This window comes from Schistocerca gregaria, chromosome 7, assembly GCF_023897955.1.
Source record: "Schistocerca gregaria isolate iqSchGreg1 chromosome 7, iqSchGreg1.2, whole genome shotgun sequence".
Taxonomy (NCBI): Eukaryota; Metazoa; Arthropoda; class Insecta; order Orthoptera; family Acrididae; genus Schistocerca; species Schistocerca gregaria.
The window spans coordinates 43,150,120-43,172,457 of NC_064926.1; the positions used below are offsets into that span (position 1 = coordinate 43,150,120).

The window sequence follows — 22,338 nt, forward strand, 5'->3', positions numbered from 1 at the left end:
GGCGATGCGTGGTGTCGGTGACTGCCTGGCCAGAGGCATACGTGACCTTCTTTCTGCTGCAAGCGGGCGGTTCCCCATGGTCTTCGGTGAAACAGCAGGTGCAAGATGTGCCCGAATTTGTTCTCTAACTGACGATGTGTCGGATACCGCCCCGTGAACAGTGCGTCGATCTTGATGTGCGTCTATAATACGCGGACATCCGGAATTTGGTCTACAGGTATGGAGATGTTACACAGACCACTGCTGAAAGCAATGACACATCACAGACACACTACGCGCAAAATGTGCAACAGTGCATCGATGCGTCCATACACCTTCCCGCAGGCTCACAACGGGAACCTATTCAAATGACTCAAGCTGTTGGAGAGAAGAACGTCGAACGGATGTTGCAATCACTGTTTACCTCTAAACTCTGCACAGGTGCGGCCCGCAGAGAAAAAACAGAGACTGCGTAAAGGAACCTCCTGAGCGCCATCTGACGGCCCATGGTAGCGGTAACACTAGAGCCCCTCAGTATACACATGTTATACCAACGTGCCACAGAACACAGTTCTAGACAGTGTCGCATCCTTCTTCGACTGTGTAAATTTGGAGCTTCATTCGGCGATGTATGTGGATATTGTGCACAAAATGTGTTGCGTGTAGAGTTAGTAGTTAAGAAACAGTTTTACTGCACGAACAGCGGAAATGCAGTAAGCGATACTCTCTTTTTCGTTAATTATTGTCGGTGGTAGTGTCAGGGAGAAAAAAAAATATAGAAATGGTTTGAGATTGTGCGTAAAGTGAATGCCAACGATTTTACTGCACCGTATTAGGAGTATTGCTATTTGGAGAACAAAATAACTGATGATGGTCGAAGTAGAGAGGATATAAAATGTAGACTGGCAATGACAAGGAAAGCGTGTCTGAAGAAGAGAAATTTGTTAACATCGAGTGTTGATTTAAGTGTTTGGAAGTCGTTTCTCAAAGTATTTGTATAAAGTGTAGCCATGTATGGAAGTGAAAAGTGGACGAAAAATAGTTAGACAAGAAGAGAATAGAAGCTTTCGACATGTGGTGCTACAGAAGGATGCTGAAGATTAGATGGGTAGATCACATAACTAATGAGGAGTTACTGAATAGAATTGGCGAGAAGAGGAGTTTGTGGCACAACTTGACTAGAAGAAGTGATCAGTTGATAGGACATGTTCTGAGGCATCAAGGGATCACAAATTTAGCATTGGAGGGCAGCGTGGAGGGTAAAAATCGTAGAGGGAGACCAAGAGATGAATACACAACGCAGATTCAGAAGGGTGTAGGTTGCAGTAAGTACTGGGAGACGAAAAAGCTTGCACAGGATAGAGTAGCGTGGAGAGCTGCATCAGACCAGTCTCAGGACTGAAGACCACAACAACAACAACAATTAGGCACGGCAGAGTTTTATGTTTTTGGTGGTTCCACACTTTTTTCGATCTCCTGTCTACATATTTCACGTACTGTGTAAAGAAAAATACTTGTAAAAACTACGCTCACAAGCAGCTTGATTAAGGCTGGATGCTACACTGAAGAGTGAACACACCTGTCGGCGTGGTGAGAGAAACATGTGATCGCGTCCAGCTTGTGTGACGTAGTCAGACCTTACAGTGGTCGTCCGAGTGCCAGCAGAGTGCAGCAAGCAGGGGGGGCAGACGCACCGTACCGGCGACTGTGCTTGCCGCGTGCAGCCCCATCTCCACGCCTGTCTGCGCGGGTGCTGGCTGTGCTTCAGTCATCTTGTTGCCTCATTTGCACTTTGAGCGCTGATGACCACGCTGTTTAGCGCCCTAAAACCTCCAACTACACACACCTCATTTGCACTTCCGCTGACAGGCTATTTTACTTTAATCTGTCGATATCGTTAGGTTGCTACTCATCTGCAGCTGAATCAGTTACCTGATTATCTTGTCCATTAAACAGTTTGCTACTATCTGTATACACACAACAGGTAAAATGTCTTTATTTGCTGTTCCGCCTGTTGTAGTTTTAACGCCCAGCAGTGTACTTCGTTGCAGCTATTCATTCGGTCCCTGTGTTCACTCATGCGTGGACGGCTGTCTAGTTCACTTCGTACTGTAAACCTGTTCAAGTCACCGATTAACGGTGCACGGTGGTAAGACGATGGGATCGTAACCGAGTGGACAGTGGTTCAAGTCCCCGCCTGTACGTGCGTGTTTAGGTTCCTCGTGGTGTCCTACTTCCTGTGGGCTTGAGGCGAATGCTGGCTTGATTGCTTTGAAATGTTACAGTCGATTTCCTTGCCTATCTTTCCCCGACCGCCCTTGTGCTCCTGCTCCGCCTCTGATAACATCGTCGTCGGCGAGTCGTTCCGCCCTAATCATCTTCGTTTCCGGCATACGTCATCAGTGTTAAGCCGGTAACAGGGGACGAGAATCGAATGACGCTGCGTTCAGAGCTCGTTATTGTCTATCATAGCCGGAACGTAAAAGCTCCAATAACACGCTTATTCGTGTGCGCCTACGCTCGTATTGGTCATTTCACACGTGAGGTACAATGAGCAGTGACGATGTGTGAATGCGCATTTTTTCGTCTGTTCGTCGAGTATTCCGCACTCAACAAGCTGTGACGATGCACACGGAGACTGCAAGTTTCGCTCGCTGTTAGAGGCGAGGCGTGGCTCCGCACTTGTTGACGGAACTGTATGTAACCTGTGGCGTTACTCACATTCACAGGCGAGTCGCAGCAAGTTATTGCAAACTCGCTCAGCGTGTCAGTAGAGTGTTCGGTCAGGTACAATCACTTGCACGAACAGCTACACGCGAGAAGAGACCAAGTGCTGATTTGCATGATTGTGCCAAATTCGCAAACGACGTGTACGTTTGAAATGGGCCGGCCGCTGTGACCGAGCGGTTCCAGGCGCTTCAGTCAGGAACCGCGCTGCTGCTACGGCGCAGGTTTGAATCCTGCCTCGGGCATGGATGTGTGTGATGTCCTTAGGTTAGTTAGGTTTAAGTAGTTCTAAGTTCTAGGGGACTGATGACCTCAGATGTTGAGTCCCATAGTGCTCAGAACCATTAGAACCATTTTTTCTTGTTTCAAATGGTCTCCACCGTGCCTTTAGCCCTAAGTTTAACATTTAACTTACAAAAGAAGCGCATGGGATTTGCAGATCGCCTTGATACGAAACGCCTTATTTGTTACGCCCAAACTCGTTTCAACAATGCTTTTAATTGAGTTCTTTCTTATGTTTTGACACTAAAATGTTGCACGATGTCTCTCTTCAAGCAGTATTCCATTAATTATTCTCGATTTGCTTCTGTCCTGTGTGAGTCATTACCACTGTACACAAAGCGTAGATTCTCACTACATTGTGTTTATCCGTCCTGTATCTTCTCGTTTTTTGGAACTATAAGCATAAGAATCGAAATAAAGAACGAAGAACATTTGTTAATAACTAGCTGCGACATAGTCGGGTACATGAACAGTGATCCAATACTGTCAAATGTTTTTCATTCCCGTATTTGATCACAATATCAATTCTTTTGACGATGACCGGTTTCAGTCAGTAATGACCATCCTCAGATCTTTTCTACACCATTACGGCCTTATTACTTTAGGACATGGTGTAGAAAAGATCTGGTCATTACTGACTCTAACCGGTCATCGTCAAAAGAATTGATTTTGTGGTCAAAGACTGGAATAAAAAACATTTGATTTGCTAACAACTTTGTGATAGAGCCGGTGGACCACAGGAAGCCACTACTTTATTCTTCTCCTAAGCTATCATTCTATGGCGATACGGGTGTAATGTGTGGCTCGCATCTTCCTCCTGCTCATCAATGTCGACTTTCGAAACTGTGCAACTATTTCACGTTCTGCTAGAATCTCAGTTGCCCTTGGCAAACCATCAAAATTCCAACTCCAGAAAGGACAGCCAACAACGAAAGTTTACCTGTTGTGCGTATACAGCATAGTGAGTGCTAAATTTATGAGTAGTACACAGAGGAGCCGCATCTGCCAGGAGCTATGGTTTTGACCATGCTGGACATCGGCTCGAACTGGTCTTGGATGACAGACACGGGTTCGTCATTCCATGCTGCCTCAACTCTACGCTAGACTTTATCACTCGCAGCAGATGGCCTATGGCGGCGTGCCAACCTCTTGCCAAACCACATGTCTTAAGTGTGTGAGAGATCTGGAAAGCATTCTGGAGAACGGCTACAGTACAAGGCTAGGGCAAGACAGCACGGGCAACATACGGTCTTGTATTATCTTGTTGAAAAATAACGTAACACAGACATTGAAGATAGGGCACAGCCACCGGACCTAACACGTAAGAAATTTCATGCCTGTTGTCCAAATTACTCGTTTTGCGTAATGGTGGACCACGCGAAGCCAAAGGGATCATCGCATCACTCTTCAACGATATGTTGCAATCTATCAGCAGTCGCAAGTTATCTAAAATGGTCGTCTGCAACGCGGTTTGAGTTGACAGTGCTTTACACTAACTGTAATCATAACAGAGTGAGTCAGTAGCGTAAATGAAGAGATGAATTGAGCCACAGTTTCACTTGTCGATTTCCATTACGTAAAGTACATACAAGGAAGAATAGTAAGGAAGGAGATTAAAGGTTATAGCCGAGAGTGTATTAGGTGAAGAACAAATGTGACCAGAGATGCAATTTTTTAATCAAACAAATAATCGAATAACAGAGAGAGTGAAATACAGAAACACATTTAGCATTTACTGATTTTTTTTAAAGAAATACGATAATGTTGATGAAAGGAAAAGGAAGCATCGCTCGTGCGAAACTCAGCTTGCCCGTTTCTGACATGATATACTGCAAACTATGATGAAGAGCAACAGGCAGAGTTCATATTTCTAGATTTTCGGAAAGCATTTGTCACGCTGCCCCATTGTAGTCTGTTAACGAAGGTACGAGCATACGGAATAAGCCCACAGATCGTGAGTGGATCGACGACTTCTCAAGTAATACAATCCAGTATTTTGTCCCCGACATCGACTGTTCATCAGAGACAAGTTTATCACCAGGAGTGCCCCACGGAAAGGTGATAGAACCGCTGTTGTTCTCTATATATATAAATGATTTGGCAGACAGGGTGGGCGGCAATATGCGGTTGTTTCCTGATGATGCTGTCGTGTACGGTAAAATGCCGAAGTTGAGTGGCTGTGATAAGATACAAGATGACTTAGACAAATTTTCTAGATGGCGTTATGAATGGCAGCTATCTCAATGTGGAAAAATGTAAGCTAATGCGGATGAGTAGGAACAACAAACCTGTAACGTTCACATACAGTATTACTAGTGTCCTGATTGACACAGTCAAGTCGTTTAAATATCTGGGCGTAACCTAGGTTGCGAAATGAGCATGTGAGAACTGTGGTAGGGTCGACTTTGGTTTATCGCAAGAATTTTAGGAAAGAGTGGTTCACCTGTAAAGGAGACCACATATAGGCCGCTGGTGCGACCTGTTCTTGGGTACTGCTCAAGTGTTTGGGATCCATACCAGGTCGGATTGAAGGAAGACATGGAAGCAATTCAAAAGTGGGCTGCTAGATTTGTTACTGGTAGGTTCAAACAACTCGTGTCACGGACATGCTTTCGAAACTCAAATGGGAATCACTGCAGCATGCAGGGAAGGCAACTTTCTTTTCGAGAAAAATTACTGAGAAAATTTAGAGAACCGGTATTTGAAGCTGAATTACACATGATTCTACTGCTGCCAGCATACATTGCACATAAGGACCACAAAGACCACATACGAGGAATTAGGGCTCATATGGAGGCCTATAAAGTCGTCTTTCCCTTGCTCTGTTTTCGAGTGGGACAGGAAAGGAAATGATGAGTAATGGTACAGGGTACCAAAAGAATGGTCCAAATGGCTCTGACCACTATGGGACTTAACATATCAGGTCATCAGTCCTCTAGAACTTAGAACTATTGAAACCTAACTAACCTAAGGACATCACACACAGCCATGCCCGAGGCATGATTCGAACCTGCGACCACAGAGGTCGCGCGGTTCCAGACTGAAGCGCCTAGAACCGCTCGGCCACAACAGCTGGCTTACAGGGTAGCCTCCACCACATACTGTATGGTGGTTTGTAGAGTATCTATGTAGATGTAAATATAGATGTAGAAACAGTGGAGAATCGTGAGAAAAAGAGGAGATTCACAATATATAATAAACGTTTTTAAGAGTATATACACAACCAAATACAAAAGTGGACGAATCGTGTGTGTCTGTGTGTGTGTTTTCTATATTCCCTTCTAAATCACTGAGTTGATTTCACCTGATTTCGGTAAACTTACTACTTATAGTCTTCCAAGAAATACTGTCAGTGTTAGAACCACATAGCTCCAGCAGGGGTGGATTTGGAGTGAAAATGTTGGGTAGCACTTGACATCTAGGCTGCTCTCCATGACAGGCATGTTTTGTGGGATGTATCAGAATGCATTCAAGGGGCTATATGTGCAAATGGGCATAGCTGAGCAGAGAGTGGGGGAAGAGGAGATGGACAGGTAAAGGTGGAAGGATGAGATGAACAAAGAGAGAAGGGAAGGAATTGATGAATAAAGAGGAGGGAGAAGAAGATGGACAGAGACAGGGTGAAGGAGGATATGGAGAAAGAGAGGGAAGGAGGAGATGTCAGAGAGAAGGGGGAGGAAGAGGAGGGGTAGGATTTAGATGAAAAATACTGAAGGATAGTGTACAAATGGAAAAGGAAAAGTGGAGAGGAGCAGATGGACAAGGGGGCGGGAGAAGCAGATACACAGAGAGGGGGAGAAGAAGGCGAAAAGGGAGAGGGAGAGGAGGAGACAGCTCGAGAGAGAGAGAGAGAGGGAAGGAGGAGATATGTGCCATATACGTGCTGTATACATACATAGGAAAAGCTTCTCATAAGAGGCTAGTTTTGGATATAATGATACTTTGTCACAGTCTATAACTACAAACAAATGATGAAGAGAAAGGTACAGGTTTTCACCAACGCTTCTTAACATTGATTTCGATGACAAAATCTGAGAATGAAGGTGCATTTTTAGGGGGAATTGAGATTAATACTAATTTTTGATTGAATTGCTTTCATATGCAGGTGGTGCCACAGTGCTGGCAGAGAATGAAGATTGCCTACAAACGGGAACGTATTCACTGGGTAAGGTTTGTGAAGAGCAATACTTGACGATTTCAGAAGATGAGACAAAATCAGCAATTTTTAGGAAAGCACCCTCTCTAGACAAACACAGTGATTAATAACATAAGAACAGAACAGGTCAAATATTGAACTATGTAGGTTGCGACATCACATATGAGTATGACGAAGATGTACAGAAGAAATTATCAAAGTTTGGGAATATATGTGAATCAATGATAAAATGTCAAAAACATAAAACGAGGAGAGACATGAGACTGGAGTGTTATAGGACACTGGGAATCCCAGTGCTTGTTCATGAAAGTGAATCGTCGGTTTCAAAATAAACACCAGCGACGTAGCATACATGCAAAAGAGATGAGATTTCTAAGAGCAGTATAGGGAGCATGAGCCCTGACAGATTTCGGAATTCGGAAGTCAGAAAATAACTGAATATATTTAATACAGTCAATGAAATGCAAGAAAGAAGGAGAAACTGGAACTAACACATCGAAAGTATAAACGGAGGAGGACTGTCTCTCCAGATAAGAAGACGTAATGCAGTTGGGAGAAGGAGCCAAGGAAGACTGAGGAAGCGACAGGTAACATGTTGTTGTTGTTGTTGTGGTCTTCAGTCCAGAAACTGGTTTGATGCAGCTCTCCATGCTACTCTATCCTGTGCAAGCTTCTTCACCTCCCAGTACCTACTGCAACCTACATCCTTCTGAATTTGTTTAGTGTAGTCATCTCTCTACGATTTTTACCCTCCGCGCTGCCCTCCAATGCTAAATTGGTGATCCCTTGATGCCTCAGAATATGCCCCACCAACCGATCCCTTCTTCTAGAACTGTTGTGCCACAAATTTCTCTTCTCTCCAATTCTATTCAATACTTCCTCATTAGTTATGTGATCTACCCATCTAATCTTCAGCATTCTTCTGTAGCACCACATTTCGAAAACTTCTATTATCATCTTGTCTAAACTATTTATCGTCCATGTTTCACTTCCATACATGGTTACACTCCATGAAAATACTTTCAGAAACGACTCTGTGACACTTAAATCTATACTCGACGTTAAAAAATTTCTCTTCTTCAGAAACGCTTTCCTTGCCGTTGCCAGTCTACATTTTATATCCTCTCTACTTCGACCATTATCAGTTATTTTGCTCCCCAAATAGCAAAGCTCATTTACTACACTCCTGGAAACTGAAATAAGAACACCGTGAATTCATTGTCCCAGGAAGGGGAAACTTTATTGACACATTCCTGGGGTCAGATACATTACATGATCACACTGACAGAACCACAGGCACATAGACAAAGGCAACAGAGCATGCACAATGTCGGCACTAGTACAGTGTATATCCACCTTTCGCAGCAATGCAGGCTGCTATTCTCCCATGGAGACGATCGTAGAGGTGCTGGATGTGGTCCTGTAGAACGGCTTGCCATGCCATTTCCACCTGGCGCCTCAGTTGGACCAGCGTTCGTGCTGGACGTACAGACCGCGTGAGACGACGCTTCATCCAGTCCCCAACATGCTCAATGGGGGACAGATACGGAGATCTTGCTGGCCAGGGTAGTTGACTTACACCTTCTAGAGCACGTTGGGTGGCACGGGATACATGCGGACGTGCATTGTCCTGTTGGAACAGCAAGTTCCCTTGCCGGTCTAGAAATGGTAGAACGATGGGTTCGATGACGGTTTGGATGTACCGTGCACTATTCAGTGTCCCCTCGACGATCACCAGAGGTGTACGGACAGCGTAGGAGATCGCTCCCCACACCATGATGTCGGGTGTTGGCCCTGTGTGCCTCGGTCGTATGTAGTCCTGATTGTGGCGCTCACCTGCACGGCACCAAACACGCATACGACCATCATTGGCACCAAGGAAGAAGCGACTCTCATCGCTGAAGACGGCACGTCTCCATTCGTCCCTCCATTCACGCCTGTCGCGACACCACTGGAGGCGGGCTGCACGATGTTGGGACGTGAGAGGAAGACGGGCTAATGGTGTGCGGGACCGTAGCCCAGCTTCATGGAGACGGTTGCGAATGGTCCTCGCCGATACCCCAGGAGCAACAGTGTCCCTAATTTGCTGGGAAGTGGCGGTGCGGTCCTCTACGGCAGTGCGTAGGATCCTACGGTATTGGCGTGCATCCGTGCGTCGCTGCGGTCCGGTCCCAGGTCGACGGGCACGTGCACCTTCCGCCGACCACTGGCGACAACATCGATGTACTGTGGAGACCACACGCCCCACGTGTTGAGAAATTCAGCGGTACGTCCACCCGGCCTCCCCCATGCCCACTATACGCCCTCGCTCAAAATCCGTCAACTACACATACGGTTCACGTCCACGCTGTCGCGGCATGCTACCAGTGTTAAAGACTGCGATGGAGCTCCGTATGCCACGGCAAACTGGCTGACACTGACGGCGGCGGTGCACAAATACTGCGCAGCTAGCGCCATTCGACGGCCAACACCGCGGTTCCTGGTGTGTTCGCTGTGCCGTGCGTGTGATCATTGCTTGTACAGCCCTCTCGCAGTGTCCGGAGCAAGTATGGTGGGTCTGACACACCGGTGTCAATGTGTTCTTTTTTCCATTTCCAGGAGTGTACTTTAAGCCTCTCATTTCCTACTCTAATTCCCGCAGCATTACCAGATTTAATTCGACTACATTCCATTATCCTCGTTTTGCTTTTGTTGATGTTCATCTTATATCCTCGTATCAAGACACTGTCCATTCCGTTCAGCTGCTCTACTAGGTCCTTTGCTGTCTCTAACAGAATTACAATGTCATCGGCGAACGTCAATGTTTTTATTTCTTCTCCATGGATTACAATTCCTACATCGAATTTTTCTTTTGTTTCCTTTACTGCTTCCTCAATATACAGACTGAATAACATCGGGGATAGGCTACAACCCTGTCTCACTTCCTTCCCAACCACTGCTTCCCTTTCATGCCCCTCGACTCTTATAACGCCATCTGGTTTCTGTACAAATTGTAAATAGCCTTTCGCTCCCTGTATTTTACCCCTGCCACCTTTAGAATTTGAAAGAGAGTATTCCAGTCAACATTGTCAAAAGCTTTCTCTAAGTCTACAAATGCTAGAAACGTAGGTTTGCCTTTCCTTAATCTATTTTCTAAGATATGTGGTAGGGTCAGTATTGCCCCACGTGTTTTAAAATTTCTACTGAATCCGAACTGAGAAACATCAGCGTGCGATGCAATACGATGTCGATAAATCCATTAGAAGAATCTGCCGGTGAGCAGTGGAGCCGTGTCGCTGGAGCGGCGTGCCTTAGTTCGCGGTCTGCAGGCTAAGCTGGCACGTGTCACGGGCTGGTGGGGCAGCGACCGCCCGCCGTCTATTATGGATGGCGGAGACTGTACAAGCAGAGGCAGCCCTGGCGCATCCCCCCGGGTCGTCCATATTGCAGCCGCGCCGCCCTGCCCCGAGCTGTGTGTGGCTCCTAGTGTCTGCCGCCGTACTCCCCCCCCCACCACCACCAGCTTAACCCGTCTCTCGCCGTCTATGACCCTCCCCCTACATTCCCTCTCCAGCCATAAAAGCAGCCAAGCGCATCATCTGCATAGTCGCTCTGTCACACGAGCTATTCAGCTCTGCACACTACATGCGCATTCCTCTGCGTCCCTCAATACCATCTAGACGTGACACACTGCGACATGTATCCGGGAAGTAAGTACCACAACCGTGTGTGTATCTTTTTTTTTTTGTTGACATTTTGCAGAAGTAATTCTAATTTCACTGTACTGTACTCCGTCCCTCTCTCTCTCTCTCTCTCTCTCTCTCTCTCTCTCTCTCTCTCACACAAACACACACACACACACACACACACACACACACACACACACACACAACTGTATTTCTCCAGTTTCCGCCATCGAGGAAGCCCTCGAATCGTGGAATCTGTTTCTATATAGAAATAGCTAAAAGTAACTCTTCAGTTTCTCCTGGCGTAGATGATGAGAAACTAGTTGTGTGTACGGTCGGATCTCAGTATCCAAAGATTCGCCTATCAGCCACATTGACACCATTCGGTAGGATGGTGAACTGACTACTGATGGGCTGGCACAGGGCTTTTGTCCATATAGACTATCCCAGCACTGCACATCCAAGAATATCATTTGGACGTTTGAGCATGCCGCCTGCATGGTTTTGCTGTTGTTGTGGCCGGCATAGTACAAAAGAGACCTGTAGGCAGGCAGGTGGCGACGTCTCAGCAGGCGACGAAGGAAGTATGCGGAGCAGCAGCGAAGGTCAGCGCCCACACTCTAGAGTCTTAAGATGCACCGGAGCAGCTATTCGTAAATCTTTACTTATATTTTGTATTATGTATCGTTGTCATGAAATATTCCTATCTTTATGAGGTTGTTTTTCACTTTGCGCAGAAATTCTCCTGGTAAGAAGAACATTCTGGCACTTTTAGTTTTCGAAAGATTTTCTAGGTCTTCCCACTGTGACCTAACGTGACAGACTGGAAACGACATTCCATTGGCTGCCACTACAATACAAGGTGGACTGCTACACTATGTGCCATGATTCGTCTGCTGCCTCCAGTCACAGGGTGCTCAGCCATTCTATTTCGCCATGGGATAGTTTTATAATTTAAATTCGTGGTTCCATTATATTTGCGTCAGATTTTAGTTTGAAATTATTTTTATTATTTTATCAAAATTGATTCTTTAAAATCATAAGTCAATTACAAAACCTGATATAGCACCAGATGTTGCGACAATTGATAAAACTACAATTTAGTCCTCAATTCCACGGCATTGCCTACAAGACGTTTAATATGCACTGGTGGATTGCTGACTTCGAGAGTGTCCATGTACCTGACTGCTAACCCCTTGAAGTCTTTACTTTCGGCCCTACAGTCACTTTCATGTTTAGTACTGCTGTCTGACAGAAAGAGAAATATTGGTATGGGCAAAGGACAGTAATATATGTAAGAGCGTCGTTCAATAAATGATGGTTCAAAAGTTCTCTCTCAGAATTTGATGAAAATACTAGTCAATATTTCTGTTAGATGTACAATTGTCCCGTACAGTTGCCATCACGTACAATGGCCTTACGCCACCGTTGTGTAAGAGCACATATTCCTCTTTGGTAATAGCTCTTGTCCTATGCTCGTAGACATGTTTCCACTGTGCGAATTACGCTCTTGTCATCTTCAAAGTGTTTCCCACGCACAGAATCATGAAGTGTCCCAAATACATAGAGGTCAGAGGGCGCCAAGTCTAGGTTATAGCGTAGATGAGGGAGTGATGACCAATCCAGTTTGGGGATATGTTCGCAGGTTCTGAGACCTGTGTGTGGGCGTTCATTGTCGTCTTCAGGCAATATTTCTTTTTAATTCTCGTCAATTCGATCACGTGGGAACGGTTATTGAGTTCGCTCAGAACCTTCACATGTGCCCCTGAATTAACGACTGACTCTCTTGGCAACACACCCATGTGACTAACACCGTCAAAGTCCCAAAAAGACTGTCATTATGATTTTGCTAGCAGAGGGGGTGCTTCAAATGTCACATCTTATGACAGTTGCTTGTACTGCTAGTCGAGTTTTTTTTGTTTCCGAGTCAAAGTGATGGACACAGGATCGTCATCTACTAGGATCCGTGTCAGAAAGACCTCACTGTCGGCCCCAAACTGCTCCAACAGCTCAGAAGAAATGGATTTTCTTTGAAAAAGAGAGCCGGCCGCTGTGACCGAGCTGTTCTAGGCATTTCAGTCCGGAACCGCGCTGCTGCCACGGTCGCAGGCTCGAATCCTGCCTTGGGCATGGATGTGTGTGATGTCCTTAGGTTAGTTAGGTTTAAGTAGTTCCAAGTCTAGGGGACTGATGACCTGAGATGTTAAGTCCCATAGTGCTTAGAGCCATTTGAACCATTTGAAAAATAGAATTCGTGGAAACCATCTTGAGCAAACCTTTGAATATTCAAGAGTCTGCCAATGCTAACTGATAGCTGCAGAGGGAATGGGTTATTTTCCTGTCTTAAAAATATTGTTCTGATTGTTGCTATTCTGATTTAATGTTATAATCAATCAGCATTTACGATCAATATTCTCACAAAATATCTGTTTTTTATGTAATTAAAGCTTAAAAATCATTAAATATCAACATCTGGTCACATGATCGAGAAAGCTCTTTCACTGATTGACGCTCTATTGATGTCACAGACTAGGAGTAGGACGAAGCTATAGGTGTGTTGTAGGAGCGTTAGCCGAACTTACTAGGTCTTTGCCTACTCAAGAGTCGAGACGAAAAACGCAATTACAAATTTCAAGTAACAACAGAAGGAATTTTGTGAACGCTGATAGTGGAAGCATTGTTGCCACTCTAACAACTGAGGTACGTGTAGTTGGGTAAAACGACAATTTTCACAAGCAGTTTAATTTCGTTGACGGGCGCCATCCTTTATTGTAACAGTGGGAGAGCATATCGCTGCGGTAAATCAAAGTTAACGTCACAGTGTAAGACATTTTTAATTAAATTAGTGAACTCGTGCGTCGACGTGGTGGCAATTCGCCGATACAGTGCAACCACATTTTATTCTCTGGAACACTGAAAAACGAGTTTTAATGGGTTTTTATAGACGTAATTCTACAGTATTGTACTACACACCATTTGTAACCCATTTTCCGAAACGTAAATTCCAAAACAAGACATCACTGCGAATTAGCATTATGACAGTAGGAGCGGCGAGCTAGCCAGTGACGTCACAGGCATCATGTGACTCGAGTGGAGCGTTTTAGAGGACTTTCAAAATATTTGGATTTAATTTCCGGTTTTATAGAAGGATACTGAAATTCAAGTGGAAAAACAGCATGTTAGAAGCATAAAATGACATAATTAATCATTTAAGACAGTTTCCAGAAAACAAATACCCTATGGTCGAGTTGTGATGCGCCGTTCTGCAGGAATAATGGAAGTCATGCAACTGATCATGTGGGCAGAATTTCCGAAAGTGGCCGATCATATAGCTTAGTTTCTTTGCTCCGTATGGCTTTAATATTTTTCCCATCGTCCTACGGTACAGCTATCAGCTGCATCATTACCATGCACTGCCACATGAACATTTATCGGTATTAAACACTGATTGTTTTTCAATAATCAATAATTAAATTGTAACACGTTGGTTGCAACTAGTGCCTTGCGTAGACAGCATTTAGATGGTATAGTATGTCTCTGCCATCTGTAAAACTTGATTGAAATTTTGCACACATGTAGAAGAAACATTAAATCTGCAGCATCTAAAAGGAGGTTTTCCTGTACATATTAAAATATGGGGCATTATTTGTAGAACCACCCTAGTAAATGCTATGTACCACTTTCTTCTCAGGTAGAAATTTGAAGATTTGGGTGAGACTTTTTTCGCTACATACGGGGTTTGAAACGCAGAAAACCTTATTAAGGGAGCTGACCAGGCTAGAAATTATTTTGGTCTAGTTTTTTTGGCTTAAGAGGTTCCTTAGGAAGTCTAGTATTAAGATTCATTCATATAAAGTGTGTCAAAAACACTGATTTACTGCAAGGGGATTTCGCGCAACCGAGACCTCGAATGCAACAAATACAATAATAGCTGCAGACGAAATATGGGTCCTGTTAATTTCGAGTAGTATCACAGAGGACATTACTATCACCTGATACACATTTTCAACAATATTCCTTTTCGTAACGTGATTTAGTTACGGTAAACAGTCTGAAAGCACGTTCTTGTTTCGCTACTGCATACCTTGTCATTCGGCTTGCTTTTCATACGAAGTAAAACGTGAGTGCTTGAAAATGACAAACGCAGAAAATGTTGGAAAAGTAATACGAATCGTGCAAAAACGCCTCGATTGGTAATCGGAGGCCAGTTAGTCGATATCATTTCGTCACAAAGAGCGGCTCGAAATCGGCATGCGCAGCTCGTGGTCCAGTAGCAACCGTTGATGCCTCTGGATTACGGGGGCCGGGTTCGACTCCCGCCTGGTTGGGGATTTTCCCCGCCCGGGGACTGAGTGTGTTGTCCTCTGCATCCCATCATCTTCATTCGGAAAGTGCCGAGAGTGGAAATGGAAAGATTTCGAAGTTGTACGGGCGTTGATAACCACGATATTGAGCGCTCCATAAACCAACATCATCATGTTCATAATCATCGTCATCACCGACATCGGCGAAAAAATGCCAAATTGACGCTACTGATGTTGCCAATTCGAGGTCTGTTCAATTTCAATATTAAAAAACACAAGTTGAAACTATAAACGCTTGTTTTATCAAAACAACACTTTTATAGTTGGCGGGAGCTGTAAATAACTCATAAAATTACATAATACCATTTTGTAGCTTGTGAGTGACCATTTTTTCTGCTGGAGCCAGCAGGTGAGTTGGCATTTTTTCTACTGGATCCCGCAGGAGTTTTGGTTATATTTTAACTCTGGTGCACGCTTTTATAACAACATATTGTCGAAAAAAATACACTTTTATTTCAAAGTGGCGCCATTTTTTTAAAAAATCATGTTTCTAAATGTCCATACGTTCTAAGTAAGACAACGGCATCACCTTCAAAGCGGTTTCTAAAAAAAATTTCTAGGTTGAAGAGAGTGGCATTCAGAGCTCCCACTGACCGCCCTCGCGCTTTCCTAAGGGCGTTCGTCGGTGTCGAGTGCAAGTTTCTTGCTTTAAAAAAAAGTATGCTACGATCTTAAGTGTGTAAGGTAAAGGTTTAAAGTCAGTTTTGAAATTTGCTATTTCATTTAAAAAAAATCGTGAATATGAGTTCCAAAATAATGAGTCACGCTTGTCTATCCCCTTAATACACTACTGGCCATTAAAATTGCTACACCAAGAAGAAATACAGAAGACAAACGGGTATTCGTTGGACAAATGTATTATACTAGAACTGACATGTGATTACATTTTCACGGAATTTGGGTGCTTAGATCCTGAGAAATCAGTACCCAGAAGAACCACCTCTGGCAGCAATAACGGCCTTGATACGCCTGCGCATTGATTCAAACAGGGCTTGGATGGCGTGTACAGGTACAGCTGCCCATGCAGCTTCAACACGATACCCCAGTTTAGCAAGAGTAGTGACTGGCGTATTGTGACTAGTCAGTTGACCAGACGTTTTCAATTGGTGAGACATCTGGAGAATGTGCTGGCCAGGGCAGCAGTCGAACATTTTCTGTACCCAGAAAGACCGTACAGGACCTGCAACATGCGGTCGTGCATTATCCTGCTGAAATGTGGGGTTTCGCAGGGATCGAAAGGGGGTAGAGTCACGGGTCGTAACACATCTGAAATGTAGCGTCCACTGTTCAAAGTGCCGTCAACGCGAACAAGGGGTGACCGAGACGTGTAACCAATGGCACCCCATACCATCACGCCAGGTGATACGCCAGTATGGCGATGACGAATACACTCTTCCAATATCCGTTCACCGCGATGACGCCAAACACGGATGCCAACATCATGATGATATAAACTGAACCTGGATTCATCCGAAAAAATGACGTTCTGCCGTTCGTGCACCCAGGTCCGTCGTTGAGTACACCATCGCAGGCGCTCCTGTCTGTGATCCATCGTGAAGGGTAACCGCATCCTGTCATCTCGACTGCTAGTGATACGAGGCCGTTGGGATCCAGCACGGAGTTCCGTATTACCCTCCTGAACCCACCGATTCCATATTCTGCTAACAGTCATTGGATCTCAATTAACGCGAGCAGCAATGTCGCTATACGATAAACCGCAATCGCGATAGGCTACAATCCGATCTTTATCAAAGTAGGAAACGTGATGGTAGCATTTCTCCTCCTTACCTGAGGCATCACAATAATGTTTCACCAGGCAGCGCCGGTTAACTGCTGTTGGTGTATGAGAAATCGTTTGGAAACTTTCCTCATGTCAGCACGTTATAGCTGTCGCCACCGGCGCGCAACCTTGTACGAATGTTCTGAAAAGCCAATCATTTGCATATCACAGCATCTTCTTCCAGTTGTTTAAATTTCGCGCCTGTAGTATATCATCTTCGTGGTATAGCAATTTTAATGGCCAGTAGTCTATAATAGTTGATTTTTTTGTCTTTGTTGTATTCGTTTCTATATGGGAGTGAAACGTTACATCTGGACGGTAACGTTGGCCAGAGGCTTGATTACCTCTTCGGCAGATTGCGTCGGGTAGCTTCCTCGGCGGAAGAAAGCGAGGCAGGCTACCTGGGAGGCGGGTGGTGATGGCGGCTCAGCAATCATCCGCCCGGGGGAAATGAGGGCCGGCTGATGGCGCAATCACCACACAGCCAGCCCTATGCAAATCCACGCTGCCAGATTGCCGGCGCTGGCGCTGGCGCCGCCGCAGCCTCCGGCGCTCGCTGGCGTCCCTCTGCGCTTCCAGCGAGCCGACGCGTTTGCCGCCGGCCGCCAGACCCTGATCACACCGCAGCGAACATGAGCGAACGAGCTCCAGCACTGTGTCCGGTGCAAAGGCCTGGCGCGCGTCGGCAAACGGCACTCGGTCTTCTGTTCGCATTCGCGTCTCTTCGCTCGAGTTCCGCTGGCTGTCGCTCTTTCAGCGAACCAACAAAGTAAGCGCTCCATTTCGGTGCTAGCAACACAGAAATCTTACTCTACTAGCTCGTCTACGTTTCTTGTTGCGCGGGCGATGGATTGGTCTGAAGAGAACGTATTGTTGCTGATAGAATATACAGGATGTAAAATATTTAAACCGATAAACTCTGGGAGGTTGTATCGAACATCAAAACAAAGATTTTTCCCAAATGTCATTTTTTCGTATGAGGAATATTTAAACCGGGGGAGGCCGTATTACGCTCTACAGTTGTTAGAGGGCGTTTTACGCTCTTCGGCTGTAGGCAACTGCTGTCCACCAGTGTAGTAGTGCATTGTCTCTGTTTACTAATGGAGCGATACACCTGGAGTGAGTACACAGATATGGTTGGTGCGTACTACGTAGCGCACCACAACGGACGAGCTGCACAGCGGGTTTATCAACAGCAATATCCTAATCGCCGTATCCCGTACCATACGACCTTTGCTGCTGTGTACCAACGTCTGCGTGAGACCGGGTCATTTAGCAGGTTACCTGGACAGGGAAGTCACCGCACGGTAAGAGCGCTGCAATTTGAGGAAGCTGTCTTGCTGCATGTGGAACAGGATCCATCAGTCAGCACACGTGCAATGGTACGTCACATGGGGACGAATCAGACGAATGTAAGAACAATCCTTCGAAAGCAATTGTTACGTCCATTCAACATACAGCGTGTCCACAATCTGGAATCAGTTGATTATTAACCCAGAGCACAGCTTTCGCAGTGGTACCTGGAACAGTCTGAAATGCATCCTACATTTCCATCCTCTGTGTTGTTTACCGATGAAGCAACGTTCGGGCGTGATGGAGTCTTCAACATGCACAATTCGCATGTTTGGAGAGAGGATAACCCGCATGCCACAGCTACTAGCACTCATCAAGTGCGGTTCTTCGTTAATGTGTGGGTCGGTGTTGTTGGGGACTGCTTAATTGCGCAGTATCTGCTACCTAGGCCATTAAATGGCGGGCACTATAACAATTTTCTCGCCAGAGCATTGCCACAATTGCTGGAAGACGTCCCACTCCCTACAAAACAACGAATGTGGTTCCAACGTGACGGGGCGCCGGCACATTTCAGTTGTCGTGTGTGACGATTCCCAGAAACGTGGATTGGCAGCGGTGGTCCTGCACCATGGCCTGGTCGATCCCCAGATATGTCCCCTCTGGACTTTTTTGTGTCGGGAGAGATGCGCAACCTTGTTTACGCAACTCCTGTTACATCAGAAGAGGATCTGGTTGCCCGGATAGTAGCAGCAACAGGAACAATTGAGGATACTCCTGGGGTTTTTGCCCGTGTCAGACAGAACATGATCCGACGGTGTAACCTCTGTTTACTTATCAATGGAGGCACTTTTTAAAATCTACTATAATTGAAACTGGGTTGTGTTAATGTGTTGTCTCTTGGTCATAAAAAAATGGAAAAGTGTTTGTTGGTTTAATAAATTTGCCGCCAGAGAAATCTCCCTCTAACGGTTTAAATATTCCTCATAGGAAAAAATGACATTAGGGAAAAATATTTGTTTTGATGTCCCCTACAACCTCCCAAAGTTCGTCGGTTTAAATACTTTTCACCCTGTAGATATTCGTGCTAATAGATTCACAGCACAAATGCCGAAGGGAAAGAAGTACAAAGGAATATGTATCCATTAAGCTGGTTAGAAGTAAACGGAAGACCTAATCATTCTCGTTCTATAACCTTATCTCTGACACATAGTATTCTGTAAAGCGAGCTTAAATTCTAGCAAGCGTCTTACTTTCAGAATGGCTGTGAGATTTTAAACCGAAATAACGGAACACGAATCAATAATATCCCGGATGCATGCCCCGAAGATGATCGAATAAAACCTTTGTATCCGCTCAATGTCCCCAGTTAGTCCAAAAATGCAAAATGCAAAATATTCCAGGGTGGGCCCACGAGTGATTTCTAAGCAATCTCAATAAGGTCAAATAGTAGTAATCTCAATAAGGTCAAACAGGAGAATTTTCATAAATTTTTAATTATAATTCCACAAGCAAAATTTTAAATTCCTACAAAATTCCAAGCACTTCACTCCATACCTCAGCTTGCAATAAGAGTTTCAAAATTTGCTCTTGATACAACGTTTATTAGGTTTACAGAAATAAGCGTACAAATTTTCATACTTCTAGCATTCATAGAATCTGAGGAAAAGATACACAAACTTTAAAAAACAAACTTTTCAGGAAACGCAACTTAAAGTTCAACCTAACTTATTCCCTTATATCACTTCTTCAGAAGGCACCACATTTGTACTGTGGGTCGTCTTTCCCTTCAAGGCTTCTCTTTTGGTTTCTTGTTGTCTGTCTTCTTTCCTTTACCAGGTCATCAACTGACTTCTGAGCTGCAGAGACGCGCTATTTTTCTCAGGATGTCTCGAGTAAAATTTCCTTTCTTGATGCCCATTCTTTCTAATACCTTCATCCTTTTGAATGAACTATCAGCATCGCATTTTTTGCACACAACATGCAGACTGACTGCCGCGCCTACTCCCTTACCTTCATCTACAATCTGAATGTTGTCGCTGCCACACGTCTTAGAAACACAAGAAAATTTCACTGCTGCAGTCAATAATTCAAGGTCAGTTAATCTAAATCCAGTGTACCGAGATTCATCATTGTAGTATGCACCATTTATCAAGATGTGACTGAACATTGGTATCGCTTCTTTTAAACAATACTTCATTGCAAATAACTGCAACATGTGCAAAAAGTCTGAGGTTACTATTAATGCTGTCTACAAGGTCAGTAACATACAGTATGAACCATAAGGATCCTGGACACTTCCATGGGGCGCTTCTACATCTATTAAGGACTCTCCATCCAAAATAACGCGTTTCCTCCTTCTTAGCAAGAAATCCTAAACCTAGTCTCAAATTTCGCCTGATCCCTCATAGACCCACCTTTTGAAAATATGTGTAAAGGCCGAAGGTTAAAGCAGGTTTTACTGTTGTCAGCAGCAAGCATAGCCAGTGAACGGAATACGTTTGTTTCGAAACAGAGTTGCGGCGTGCATCATCGACTTTTGCACTGCCGTGTAGGTGCTTTCAATGTGTTACGGATGCAAACATAATGCGTCCGAGAACTCAAACGAAGTGGTATTATTCTCCAACGATACACCGAAGACTACGTGTCCCTTACAGCAAAACAGTCACAAAATAACTAACAGACAATTTTTATGTATTAGGTGCCTTGGGCGTGGAGATAATTCAACAGCTGCACTTGAGAATTCATGACCGACCTGGGACTAGAACCTGGATATCCATATCTCACAAACGGTTGCCTTGACCGCTTCGGCCATCCAGACACGTTTCTCGTCCGACTCAAATTCCCAGGAGCTGCTCGCCGCTGACGTGACCCCGATCATTTGTTATCGTACTTTTTGAACTCCCAAAGCATATAAGTCAAATTTCCTTTAAGTTACGAATACAACAACTTCTTAAATAGATCGTTGTTGTCTGTTCTTTCCGGTACATTAGAAAGAACAGACATCACATATATACAATGAGAGCCAAAGAAACTGATACACCTGTCTAATATCGTGTACGGCCCCCGCGATCACGCAGAAGTGCCGCAACACGACGTGGCAGGGACTCGACAAATGTCTGAAGTAGTGCTAGAGGGAACTGACACCATGAATCCTGCAGGGCTGTGCGTAATTACGAGGGGGTGCATATCTCTTCTGAACAGCACGTTGCAAGGCATCCCAGAAACGCTCAATAATGTCCATCTCTGCGGAGTTTGGTGGACAGCGCCAAGTGTTTAAACTCAGAAGATTGTTTCTGGAACCACTCTCTAGCAATTCTGGACGTGTGGGGTGTCGCATTGTCCTGCTGGAATTGGCCAAGTCCGTCGCAATGGACAATGGTCGTGAATCGATGCAGGTGATCAGACAAGGTGCTTACGTGCGTTTCACATGTCAGAGTCGTATCTAGACGTATCAGGGGTCCCATATCACTCCAACTGCACACGCCCCACACCATTACAGCGCCTTCACCAGCTTGAACAGTCCCCTGCTGACCTGCAGGGTCCATGGACACATGAGCTCGTCTCCATACCCATACACGTCCATCTCCTCGATGAAATTTGAAACGAGACTCGTCCGAGCAAGCAACATGTTTCCAGTTATCAGCAGTCCAGTGTCGGTGTTGACAGGCCTAAGTGAGCCGTAAAGCATTGTGTCGTGCAGTCAGGAAGGGTACAGGAGTGTGTCTTCGGTTCCGTAAGCCCATATCGATGATGTTTCGTTGAATGGTTCGCACATTGACACCTGTTGATGGCCCAGCATTGTTATCTGCAGCAATTTGCGGAAAGGTTACACTTTTTCCGCGTTGAACGATTCTCTTCAACTTCTGTGGTCATCAGTCCCCTAGAACTTACAACTACTTAAACGTAACCAACCTAAGGACATCACACACATCCATGCCCGAGGCAGGATTCGAACCTGCGACCGTAGCGGTCGCGCGGTTCCAGACTGTAGCGCCTAGAACCGGTCGGCCACCACGGCCGGCCGATTCTCTTCAGTCGTCGTTGGTCCCCTACTTGCAGTATCTTTTTCCGGCCGCAGTGATGTCGGAGATT

At 45.1% G+C, this 22,338-nt stretch overlaps 1 protein-coding gene across 1 annotated transcript in view; it reads right to left on the reverse strand.

The window, feature by feature from the left end:
- Positions 1-22,338, reverse strand: part of LOC126281829 (uncharacterized) — a gene marked incomplete at its 5' end in the record, with an annotated part of 691,657 nt that overhangs the window by 357,482 nt on the left and 311,837 nt on the right. The window lies entirely within an intron of this gene.